We start from the raw sequence: 13,837 nt of genomic DNA, 5'->3' as shown, positions 1-13,837 counted from the left end.
CGATCCTCTTTACTTCAACAAGATCCAGTCCTTTGTCTATGAGTTGGTTTAGTGAGATTAAGGAAAACAGCCTCAGGAGGACAGATAACAAAGTCAAAACAAAGGCCATGGATTGTCAAGAAAACCATTTAGCACAGGAGCTAAATGTTTATTTGAATTGTGACAAATGTTGTTAGTAGAGGATCAGGATGTGGCATATTTAAACTCTGTCATGCAGGATACCCTGATCCTAGAGCTGTGTGCAGGATCACTTAACTCATGGCAATGCATCCCGGAATTAAAGGCGACAGGAATGAAAAGCAGAGATGGATGACACACATGTTCTTTGACACAGCCCTCCTCTGTTCTTTTCGTATTTTCCCAATGACAGCCTCTTCGAAAGAATTAAAGTTGAAATTTCCTTATTTATATATGATTTAAAATGCTGAGCACACATACACACACACACACACACACACACACACACACACACACACACCACATACGCACATGTCGTTCAGCCTGAATCCAGTATGCAGCAGCTGCTCTGGTCTAATTGCCTTTGCAAAGCCACAAAAGAAGTAAATGACTTTGTTTTACTTAAGCTGCAAATCAGATTCCCCTCAGCGATGGTTGGCATCTGGGTATATGACTCCCTGTAGAAAGACAGTGTCCAATTACTACCAAACAACGCTATTCTTCCCAAGGAAAAGAGAAGTCAGACACTCCGAGGCAGCATAGGTCCAAACAGTTGGAAGGGTTGGTTACCTTTGACATCCAAATATTTATCTAGTGCTAATAGGAGTAGAATATATTCCATCTTGACCAGATGGAACTCACCATTAAAATGGGTGATCTCAACACCCACAGCTTGAGCTGGTTAAAAGCAGTTTGAAGATGTTTTTAAACAAATCTATAATTATCCGCATAGCTCTGTTGTCAAAATTCTCTGTATTATTTATGGGAAGACATTACTTTTTCTTCAAGTTTGGAGTAGCTCATCTTCTTATTTCTTCCCAAAACAGAGCCCACTGAATCACTCTGGCAGTCTGTACCTTGTATTCAAAATTCTAAAATCCAAGCACTCCAAAATATTAGGATTGATTTTAATGTATTTTATGGTGTAATCCAGCCTTAGTTGAACTTAACTAATAGTTAAACCTTAGCTTACCTCATATGAAGCTATTCACATTCTTTATTTATGCATGAAGTATTTATACTTTACAATGCAAAGTCTTTGATTATAGAACTCTGCTCTGGGTTTAGAAGGGATATTATGGTGTGTGCAGCATATGTCTTGTTTTGCCTCTGTCAAATTGGAAGCAGAGAGAGAACTGAAATATCTGTCTCTGAGGGATTCACTGAAGTGATTGGGAAACTTTATTCTCATGCCTGAACTGGCTTACCCAAGTAATCAGATCGTGAATACCCTAACTGCCATCATAGAGCCTTCCTCTAGTATCTACTAGAAGCAGATGCAGAGATCCACAGCCAAACACCAGGCCAAGCTCCAGAAGTCCAGTGGAAGAGAGAGAAAGGGGATTCTATGATCAAGGGCATCAAGATCATGATGGGGAAACCGACAGAGACAACCAAACCAAACTAGTGGGAACTCATGAAATTTAGATCAACAGCTGTTGAACCTGCATGGGACTGGATTGGGCCCTCTGCATAGTGAGACAGTTGTGTGGCTTGATCTGCTTAAGGGGCCCCCTGGCAGTAGGATCAGGATCCATCCCTGGTGCATGAGCAGGCTTTTTGGAGCCTACTACCTATAATGGGACACCTTGCACAGCCTTAAGGCAGGGGGAGGGGCTTGGACCTGCCTCTAGTAAATGTACCTCCCCATGAGAGACATTACCTTCCTGTAGGAGGGAATGGAGGAGGGATTGGGAGGGGGAGGCTGGGGGTGAGAGGAGGGAAGAGGGAGATCTTTGATTGGTATGTAAAATGAATAAAATATTTGTCTTAATAAAAGAAAGAAAACAGTTATACTTTAAGATACATTAAGATATTTCCATACTCTAAGGATTAATGAAGAAGTAGTCAGGGGCCAGAAATTACAGAAGAACTCAGCAGCAGTCATTATCTTGAGCTGATGTTGTAGTAACCTGGAGGAGTATTCAACTGGGTAGGGGACTTGGTGAATGTGTTAGGATTTAATACTTGAATAGCATTTGGAGATGTGTTGTATACCTCCATGAAGTGGGAACCAGAGCTTAGTTACTGAATAAATCTAAGATGTGCCTACTTCAGAGAGAGAGGTTGGTTATGTTTCATCAACCAATGTAAGAAGATACAAGGAAAAAAAATACCTTCTAGAACTTAAGGGAAGAAATAGTTTGATAGCAGAAGTTGAACCCCAAGCCTGGACTGTTCATCAGTAGAGGGTGTTCATATTACACTGTCCATGGTTACAGAATGCCAAGCTAAGAAATCAATTTGAATACTAGTTCCAAATCACTTATGTTCATTTTTTATTGCTGTCTCACACATTACTGCAAACTTTGAGGCTTAAATCAATACCCATTTATTAACTCCTTTCCCTATAGGTCAAAAACTCTGGCCAGACATCTTGCTTTTCTACATATGGTCTCACATGGAGGAAAATCAAGAGAGAGTCATGCTGAGCCCTTATCTAAAACTTCTGGGATAGAATTTGCTTCTGGCACTCTTGGATGCTTATCAGAGTCAAATTCTTTGTACACATCAGTTTGAGAGACCTGTTTTTCCCATAGCTTCAATTATATCCAAACAACCTCTTACCTTTTTGTTGGTATTCCACCAGAAGCAGTGAATAGGAATTTAAGAAATGTAGAACATGCATGACATAAAAGTCTTAAAAATACTACAAATATTACATTTTGGATATTTGTATCCTTCTAAAGGTCTACACTACATCTTAATGCCTATTTTGGTGAGATTAAAAATAGTGCCATCAGGAGGTGATTAGGCTGAGAGAATATACTCAGAATCACTGGGTTTATGTGGTACTTGGAAGGAAGTTGGAGTAGAATGTACAAAAGAATTTTCAGTTCATCAGTAACAGCTTCTTTCTTAAGAGTAAACCCATCTAAAGCAAAAATGAGAAATTTTAATGGTTGTTAAATATCATTCGCTGTTATATCATACTTTATGAATCATGTTTTTAAAAGAATTGTTTCTAAAAGGGAAAAAAGGGGGCTAGCGATATGGCTTAATGGTTAAGAACACTGTCTGCTCTTTCAGATGATCTGGATTTGATTCCCAGTACCCACATCATGGCTCACAACTATCTATAATCAGTTTCAGGGTATCTGATGTCTTCTTTCTGGCCTCTGTGGACACCATGCATTCACATGACACACAGACACACATTCAGGCAAAACACTATAAATGGAATATACTCTGTGAAGTAAAGTCCAAAAACCAGTTGTATTACCACTGCAGTAATCCATGCAAGAGATGATCTATGACTGTATCTGCCAACAGGGAAAGCAAATGAGACACTTCAGAATCAATCTGACCTGATAATCAAGTTGGTGTGAGTGGTAAAGGAAAATGTCCAATAAAGAAGGATTACGTTTGTGATGTTGAGAAATCAAATAACAACATCTGCTTCCTTCCAATTTAGTAAGACAATGGAATCTACATGGACTTGGCACAGCTACTCAAAGCATGTCTAGGAGAGATAGGCAGATGGCTCGAGAATTAGTACTTGTGTATCTATTCATCTCTTTTTGCTACCCCTCTGTCCAATGATACCTACAAAGCAGCCCATCCAAGAGCTCTCAACATTACATTTTGCTTTATTTGACATTCATTTAAAATATTTTTTTTTTATTTTCCAGTTAAGTTTTCACAATATAATTTATTTTTATCATAAGATAAAAGAACTATGAAAACAGTTATATTGGGTGATTAAGAACAGAAGTGAAGACTGCATAACATAATTAGAAGAGAAACTCTATAACTACAAATAAAAGCATATTTCAGCTCAATTCCATTTCTTTACAGGTAGAATTTTAATTTGAAATTGTTAGCTTTGACTCTTGTTATTGCCTTTAATCATAGCAAACTTCTGCAAGTTTGTAATTTAGAAATGTTTGCTTTAACAAGGATTATATAATTTATTTCTATATTTTGGGGGTGTTTTGCCTGATGATAGAGTTTATAGAAATTGATATGAAATGGTAGAGAATAGGGTTCCTTTAGAGAAGTTGAAATTCATTATAAATAACATAGAAAAACGTATTTTCCGAAGTTTGATGAGTCTTCAAGAGCAAACTTTAGCTTTCTCGTTATCTTATTTTATTCACTTTCCTCTGTTTCTTTAGCATACCACTTCTCTTTTGTCTGTTTATTAAATATCCCTGAGTCCTATTCTGATCATCTTTATTCTACTGTAGTGTTTTTTCTAGTATGACAGAGAAAATTCCACCATTTTCTCATAATGCTGAAGAGTGGGCACTAAATAACCACATACAAATGAATTGTTCCAGGTCTTCACAAAGTAGCCCAAGTGACAGTGTTGCCTCTTTGGGCAGGAATGTGGTTAGTGACATTCTTCTACAGCAACAGTTAAGTGATTGTTGCCCATATATTAAACTTTCGGTGTGATTGGATATATAGACAAAGACAGTTTATGCATAATTTTGTTTTCAAAGAAAGAAGTCAATCAAACGAAGCATTTTTTTTTCTGATAGGAATTCATAAAGGAGCAGTGGTAAGAAAGAACCAGAATGGAAGAAGACATTAAGGGCAAAAACTCATTCTATTGACTGAATACAAACTCATATGTTTCTCATCAAACCCTTCCAACTAGTCAAGACAATGGCTTGCACTACTCATTGAAGCTAAAACAATGCCAGACATGGTACTAGGATGGTTAAAAATTCATACTGCAAGGTTGAAATTGACGATAAAATATGATGAGTAAATGAATTCTTTTTATTTTTCTAAAAAATTTTCCACACGCTTGGCCTGTTTATAGTCTGGGAGATGCGCCCTATAGGAGAAACACCATCTTTGTCTCCCTTAGAAGTAATATGATCTTCAATATGCCAATCATATATGACAGTTTCTAATTGCATTTATGGATAGTCATTCTTCCTCACTGAAATCTGTACTATTATTTAAAATATCTAATTGCTGTCAGTATGAAGCCATTGCCTCAGATGTAACCACCTACTCACAGGTCTCAGGAGGGTTGGAACCGTCAAAGCTTAATTGCACATTCTGTTAACTTTAAGTTGTGTCCCACAGCTCCTCTCCATCAGCATCTTTTATTTTTCTTTAGGCTAGCAGAGAGTGTCATGGGAGGGTTGGAAAAGGCAGTGGGGGATTTGAACATTTTACTCAACAGTAGCGTCTTTACTGTCCTGGCTCTGACATTTCTTTAGGGCCTAGAAGCAGCTTCAAATATTTATGTCTTTTCCATACAACATTAGAGTCACTGTCATGGCCAGTGACTTCCTGCCATGATGTCTTAAGAATATTTCTCTTTTATACAAGTACTAACGTATGCTGTCTCAGAATATGCTACATGTTTTAAATAAATATTTCTGCAGCTATTTGCTTAAGATCTTCCTTTTCATAAACTGTAAGCTCCATGAGTCTGGGGACTGTTTCTGTTTGCTCATCATTCTATCTCCAGGGCTTTAAAATAGCTGGAAGAAATATATCCTCATTTGGGATCTGTTGAATAAACTGATGATTGAAATGTCACAGACTGTTAGCTACACTGGAAGCTTAATAAAGAGATAATGCATTCATCTTTCAGTTCTTACTCTCCGGTGTATAAAACAGGCACGCGTCATATTCAGTGTTGAAACAAAGGAAGAACTGTTTCATTAAGGACCTGCTTGAGAATTTTTTTTTTTTTAAACTGGGATTCCCTTTCATGTGACAAGGTCATGGTCACTATTGGCTTGAGAAGACATTTTTAGAGCTCATGGATCAAAGAGGAAACAAGTTTAGTGTTTACACAGTGTCAGAAAAAGGCTCTAAATTGTGTGGCTTATGTTTGAAGATTTCCTCTGTATTGAGTCTTGAAGAACAAAATCACATGGAGAGATGAATAAGTAATTCTCAAGGAAACATGATTGCTGCTACCCAAAGGAAAAAGGAGTAAGAAAATCTGCCACATTCACAGCTCCCACCCCCAGCATCCAATCCAACCCTGCAGCTTGCAGATATACACAGTAAGAGGGGAAGTCAATCCATTAATTATATATAATCTGAAAGGCTGTACTTCATTAGCAAATGAATTGTTGCTCTTAATTTACTAGGGAGACGTTCTTTATGCAAAATTAGTTTCAGCTACACTTCATAGTTAACGTTTAAAATAAAAACCGAGTCTGATTGCTGCCGAAGCAGAGGGCTTCAAGCCATGGTAAGAAACTCTTTTCTGCTTCCATTTAAAGAGAAAAGTTTCACTTTGGGGATCTCAAGAAATTTCAAATTTCCCTAAAAAACACCCCTCTTAGTGGAAACTTTTATGGCTCCTTTTAAAGGCACTTAAGTAAAATGTAGTGGTTCTTTTTCTTTGCTGATGAATGCAGATATAAAGTGACGGTGTGTGTAGGACTACCCTGGGAGTAAGCTAAAATAAAACTCAAAAGATTACTATTTTGCTTAAATAAATGAATTGATTAATAAATAAATTATTTAAATAATATATGGAGTACTACGCTTCAAATCTTGGAATTATAGTTGAAAAGGGTTTGGGTTTTTTTTTTTTCTTAAGGAATTTTTTTAATTCATTTTACATACCAATCACAGACTCCCCTCTCCTCCCTCCTCCAGGCCCTACTGCCTCCCCCCCCCCAACCCACCACCCATTCTCTCCTCCAACAAGGCAAGGTCTCCCATGGGGAGTCCATAGAACCTGGTATATTTAGTAGAGGCAGATCCAAGCCCCTCCCCCTGCATCAAGGCTGTGTAAGGTGTCTTATCATAGATAGTGGGCTGCAAAAAGGTAGCTCATGCACCAGGGATGGATCCTAATCCTACTGCCAGGGGCCCTTTAAGAAGATCAAGCTACACAACTGTCTTTAATGTATGAAGCTCCCATTTGGTTCCATTTGCTTCAATTCTGACTCTCAAGATTAGTTTTTCTCTAATCCTCAAATACCAAGTATTTCCAATCATACCTACTACCACCTCATTTCCTAATGCACATGGAAGCTTTTCCAGAAAAGTGAAGGACACTTTTGTCTTTGTTTGAATCCATTCTACGCCTTTTTAATTTTTTTCACTTAATCTCTTCATACTCTTGTTTATTAATTGTTATAGCTGATCATTTTTTTCAATTATTAATTTTAAACCTTCTCTTTAACCCAACTCATCTGTGTCCCTAACTAGTCATTTTGTCTCAGCTTCGAAAATGATGCATTCCCCGCTTCCCAGAATCTTGCCTTCTTATCTACTGATTATAGACAACCTGTTTCAGAAATAAATCAGTCTCTGTCACCTTTCTTTTGTTAAGTTTCAGGTTCCATCAATCAATGTATTTATGTCTTATCTTCTTAGTAGAATCTGCATTTCTCAACACTAACTCTCTTCTTGCACCATTGTTCAGAAATATCAGTACATGGTTTGATTCTGACATCAGACTAAGAAATAAAGTAAAATACATCTTTAGGGTATCATTGTTATAAAACTTTGTTGCTTCTACTTGATTTCTCAAACAAAGAAACTCTGGTAGGAATTTGGAACTTTAGTCTTGTTGTATTAATTGACTATTAACTAGCTGTTTGTTTGAGGGAAAGTTCTCTCAAGCCCTCTTTTTCCAACTGTGTAAAAAGGGGTAAAAAAATCACACAATCTATACGGTCCCTTGAAATCACAAAATCCAAGTTATTAGTAAAGATAATTAACATTGAGTTTCCTAACAAATAGCCTAAGATTTTAATAGTTTAACCAATTGAAGGCTTATACTTTTTTCTCCCATTCCAGCTTAGCAAAAGTCAGGGGATTCTCCTTGGGGCTGATTACAAGCAATAGTTACCTGATTTCTTTCACAGGCTCTTGTCTCATCCCCCACACCCTCTATGGAGGTCTTTGTTGTATGCTGCACATTTAGTCAGATAAGGGTCAAAGAAGTTATGAGGAATCTTCTGGAATGCTTTGCCAAGACAAGAATCAAACACAGCATCCAATATTGTAATCCAGATTTGATTAAGATCAAATACAAGGTTTTAAATTTATTTCAAGGAGAATGTGCAAAAAAAAAAAAAAATCAGTGTCTCTAAGAAATAAATTTGCTGTGCTTGTTAGCAACTTGACACAACGTAGAGTCATCTGTGAAGAAGAGACTTCAGTTAAGGATGTCGTCTCTGCCATACTTGCCTGTGGACATCTTTGGGGGAGGATTTTATTGATTTATGATTGATGTGCAAGTGGCTCCTCCCACTGTAGGTGACATCATGTTTGGGCAAGTGGTCATGGGTTGACTGAGAAAAGTAGCTAAGTGAAAGCAGGGAAACAAGCCAATAAGCCGAGTCCCTCCATGGCCTCCACTTCAGTTTGTGCCCTGATTTCTTTCCATGATGGACTATGAGCTGAAAGATAAAATGTCCCCTTTCCTCCCAAGTTGCTGTTGGTCGTGTAGTGTATCATAGCAACAGAAAGCCAAGTAGGATGCTTACTGAGCCAGTCCCTGACTCTTGACCACTGTGGGATAGCTGTCTTCCTTCTCTTTCATTTTAGAGACATCATCTAGACAAGAAAAAGCAAACATTTAACACAAAATATTGACTAAAGCCTTCAAGATGTAAGCCCTTCTTCCTGATGTTGAGACTAAAAGGTTAAAGAACACCAACAAGCAGAAAGGTAAACATGGCTGGTTGCTCAAGTTTCAACCAAAGTCTAAGTGCTGACTTCCCTTCTTGTCTTATTTTCATCTTTTATGTTTACTTAAGAAGCAGTTTCCATTATTGCCTGCCATAATGATTACACAATGAGACCTGAACAGAAACCCTGGTTGAGATATTCCAGAACTGGAGCACAGTTTATACTTACACAGGAAGAAGGAGAAGATTGGGGGACATCCTAAGCCAAGCACACATCAATGGACTCGGAAGAGCAACTCAAGCCAGTCTTCAACTCAGGAGCTGTGTCTCCAGCATAGCAGCCGAGAAGATGGCTCTGGGGTCTTCTGCTACCTTCCTGTCTGTGCCCAATAGTCTCTTGGTGTGCAACTTGAGTAAACAAATTGTGTGTGCCAGAATAGCTGCTCCATGCCAGAGAACACAATAGCACTTTCTTCTTCAAATTGTTGAGAGAACTTGACAGTATTAAGTGTTTGAGATGGAAGCAAGAGGTGAACTTAGTCTGCATGCACCATAAGAGATTTTTAAATGTATGGACTACACCCCTTCTTCCCAGGGCTATGTCCCTAAGCACTTTTTGTTCAGGCTTCCTGGCAGACAAGACATTAGTAAGGGGAAATATTTCAAATGGCTATAAACATCTAATTCTCTTGAGTGTTTATCTCTCCAAACCATGTGTACCAAGTACTTTATGCCTCTTATCTATTTTATATATTATCTAAATCCTACTAATCTTTCTTCTTTTAATCATTTCAAAATTTTAGAACAAGAGTACTCTAATGTACCCAAGCTATAGTACAATTTTAACTTAAAATTCATCCCTTTCTTATGTTACTTCTAATGTTTTAATCAAATAGCAGAAAGAAACAGGAAAAAGTGTCATGCTGGTAAGCAAGTCTGGGATCTTTTGTTTCACTCACTACCAGCTCTATTGCAAGTCTAATATAAGATGGGAATCTAGGTAAATTAATCTTTGGATTTTGGTTTTCTTTTTTTTCAGACAAGATGAAAGATTCCCAGCAAAAATAAATTTAGTTTGCAACATTTTTTGAGGAATGCAAAATAAACCCTATGAAATATTCAGTGTTAGAAGTCACTAAAAGGCAGCTTCCTCTTTTGTTGGCTAGTCTTTTTGATTTCTTCTTTTAGCATAACAGCTGCTCAAAGACCTCACTGTGTCTCTGAATCAACTAAAAAGCTGTGGTTAAGCTCCCATTGCTGTTACAGACTCAGGTTCCTGGTACTGTCTGAACTTGAGCACAAAAAGTTGAATTTCTACTCAGTACTGGGGATATTTTTGGCCTAGGTACCACAATTAAACACCATCGCCATATAGATCAAATTGGTACAGTTAAGTTGTTCATAAATAAACTTAGTAAAGGTAACTAATCTCATATTAACTTTTAACTAAAATATGTATTTCCTCTGTTAAGTCACTCAGAACTTATGCATTAGCCAAATGATTCTATTGCAAAGCAAATTGAATTTGTCCTACACAAAGCCAAGTGTGAGTTCACTACTAGGAGCCTCATCAGTTTCAAAGGAATAGCATATACATTCATACAATTTTTGGTATCAGAAAAAAAGAGCGTTAGCTCAGTGAATGTGTGTTTTCTTTTCCTTATATTGAAGGTATTTCATATACTATGTCATATTATTTATTGTACTATATCTAGAAAAAAAGTAAGAGAACCTCCCTATAGATATTTAGGAGATTGTTTGTTTTAGAATGTTGATGGAGTTGTTTTAAAAGGCTTATTTTAATTCTTTTTTTAATTTTTAATTTTTTTTATTTTTTATTTTATTTTATTTTACAATACTATTCAGTTCTACATAACAGCCACAGATTCCCTTGTTCTCCCCCTTCCTGCTCCTCCCCTTCCCACAGCCCACCCCCATTCCCACCTCCTCCAGATCAAGGCTTCCCCCGAGGAATGAGATGGACCTGGCAGACTCAGTCCAGGCAGGTCCAGTCCCCTCCTCCCAGATTGAGCCAAGCGTCCGTGTATAAGTCCCAAGTTTCAAACAGCTAACTCATTCAACGAGCCCAAGGGCCCCCAACTGGATCAGGCCCTCTGAATAGGTGAGACAGTTGATTGGCTTGATCTGTTTGGGAGGCATCTAGGCAGTGGTACCAGGTCCTGGGCTCGTTGCATGAGTTATTTTAATTATTAATTCTGATGAAAGCATTAGTAACCAGAAAAACATTTATGGGAGACAGAGTAAACATTTAGATCTGAATGGCTGGGCATGCTGTCAATCATCAGGAGATTTTTCCTTAGTAGTAGCACAGTGGCATTTTGTTTGCATGCAGAGTTTAGCTCTCTCTGTGTTGAAATATACTACTTTATCTTTCTCCACAGCAATACCAAATGCTCCATGCAATGGTTGAGTAGTGAAAACCGACGATGTCAGATGATTAACAATGATGAGAGCTGGATCTTGGGGGAGATTGATTCCCAATATACCACTCTTGGGCATATACCCAAGAAATGCTCAATCATACCACAAGAGCACTTGCTCAGCTATGTTTATATCAGCATTGTTTGTAATAGCCAAAACCTGGAAACAACCTAGATGCCCTTCAACTGAAGAATGGATAAATAAATTGTGGCATATATACACAATGGAATATTACTCAGCAGAGAAAAACAATGACATCATGAAGTTTGCAGGCAAATGGATGGATCTAGAAAAAATCTTCCTGAATGAGGTAACCCAGACTCAGTAAGACAAATATGGTATGTACTCACTCATAGATGTGAAACTAGGATGTGAAACAAGGATGTGAAACAAGGATGACTGGACTGCTACTCACATCACCAGGGAGGCTACCTGGAAAACAGGACCCCAAGAAAGACATGGGGATCGCCCAATGACAGAGAAATGGATGAGACCTACATGAACAACCTGGACATGAGTGGGAGTAATGAAGGGCTAGGGTGGAGGGAAAGAGAGCCTGTGGGAGCGGGAGATCCCAGCTGGATCAAGAACAGAAAGGGAGAACAAGGAATAGGAGACCATGGTAAATGAAGACCACATGAGAAAAGGAAGAAACAAAGTGCTAGAGAGGCCCACAGAAATCCACAAAGATACCCCACAATAGACTGCTGGCAATGGTCAAGAGACAGCCAGAACTGACCTACTCTGGTGATAGGATGGCCACACACCCTAATTGTGCCAGAAACCCCATCCAAGGACTGAGGAATCTGGATGCAGAGATCCACAGCTAGGCCCTGGGTAGAGCTCCAGGAGTCTAATTAGCGAGAAAGAGGAGAGTTTATATGAGTGAGAATTGTTGAAACCAAGGTTGGATAAAGCACAGGGACAAATAGCTAAATGAATGGAAACACATGAACCGTGAACCAAAGGCTGAGGGGCCCCCAGCTAGATCAAGCCCTCTGAATAGGTGAGACAGTCGATTGACTTGATCTGTTTGGGAGGTATCTAGGCAGTGGTACCAGGTCCTGTGCTCATTGCATGAGTTGGCTGTTTCAAACCTGGGGCTTATGCAGGGACACTTGGCTCAGTTTGGGAGGAGGGAACTGGACCTGCCTGGACTGAGTCTATCAGGTTGATCTCAGTCCTCGGGGGAGGCCTTGATCTGGAGGAGGTGGGAATGGGGGGTAGGCTGGGGGAAGGGGAGGGGGCAGGAGTGGGGAGAACAAGGGAATCTGTGGCTGATATGTAGAACTGAATGGTATTGTAAAATAAAATAAAAGGAAAAAAAAAAAACAAACAAACAAAAATGATAAGAGCAATGGCCATCCATGTGCTTACCAGAGCCCGGGTACTCTCCTGTATATGCCTCATAAGCAGTGCTCCATTTGGTTGTCACAAAATCTCTGTACAGCGGAGTTTCTCAGCATCAGAACTACACTTATTTTAAACTGAGTGATTCTTTGCTGTAGTGAACCAGGGTCAGCCGTATGCTCCATCTCTACTTGTTAAATGACAGTAGCACCTTCCAGTTTTAAGAATTAACAGCGGCCCTGTTTAGCGCTGCTAATATAAAATGCACAGTAGTTCACAAAAGAGTGGTTGGAAGTTTAATTTACACAGTCTTCTGTAATTCATTAGCACCATAGAGGAATTCAAATCAACTTCCTTTCTTAAAATGTTTCCTTATATTGGAAGTTATGAATGTCTATAAACCAGGAAAGGATTAATGGTGATGAAAACTTCAATTGATCATTCCTCTTAATGAGTTTTGTCATATTTAAGCTTTAGAATGTACAGTTCATAGTTATTGTTTGTTTCTCTAGGCAAATCAAGTTCAGAGTACGACTCAGCATCTTTTCTATTGTTAGAATAAAAATGAGTACCTTGCTTGTAATTGAAGCAGCTACTATTACAGAGCAGAATTCTCTCTGGTAACCAAATAGCTTGATATGTACATGTTGATATCTCGAATTTTCATTTGCTTTGTTGCATTTTCCTTGGTAGTGTTTTAGAAATTTGTCCATACACTTAGAAAACAATGGTTCAAATATGGATTTTCTTAGATGACTAATAAGATAGATGTATAAAAACTTTTGATTTAAATTGAAATACATTGTGTATTTTAGGTAAAGCGCCTGTGTACAGATAGAAAATCAGGTTGGTAGATAGATAGATAGATAGATAGATAGATAGATAGATAGATAGAGTATAGAGGAAACTTCTGTGGTACCACGTCTGCATCATTTATCAGAATTATAATTTGTCATAAAAGTTCACATAAATATTTGATAATATAATTCTCTTTGGGACAAAGAATTGTTTACTACTGACTAATGAAGGTAAGCAAAGAAAGATAACATAAACTCATTGACTTTATTGTAGATTAGATTAATGATATATGAGCTTACAAACAATCTGCACTCAAGTAATTAAAGACAGGATAGAGGAAAACTCATAACTTACATGTGGATTGTGATGTAGGGAAAATGGGCATATCTTTTAACAAAGCACAAACACACACTGACACAAATTTACATATGTAAGCTCACACATTTGAATTTAATTTATTACTGTGGGTCCTATGTAACAGATTCTATGAAATT

This window comes from Peromyscus leucopus, chromosome 12 (genome assembly GCF_004664715.2).
Source record: "Peromyscus leucopus breed LL Stock chromosome 12, UCI_PerLeu_2.1, whole genome shotgun sequence".
Lineage (NCBI taxonomy): Eukaryota > Metazoa > Chordata > Mammalia > Rodentia > Cricetidae > Peromyscus > Peromyscus leucopus.
This window is presented reverse-complemented; position numbering follows the sequence as displayed.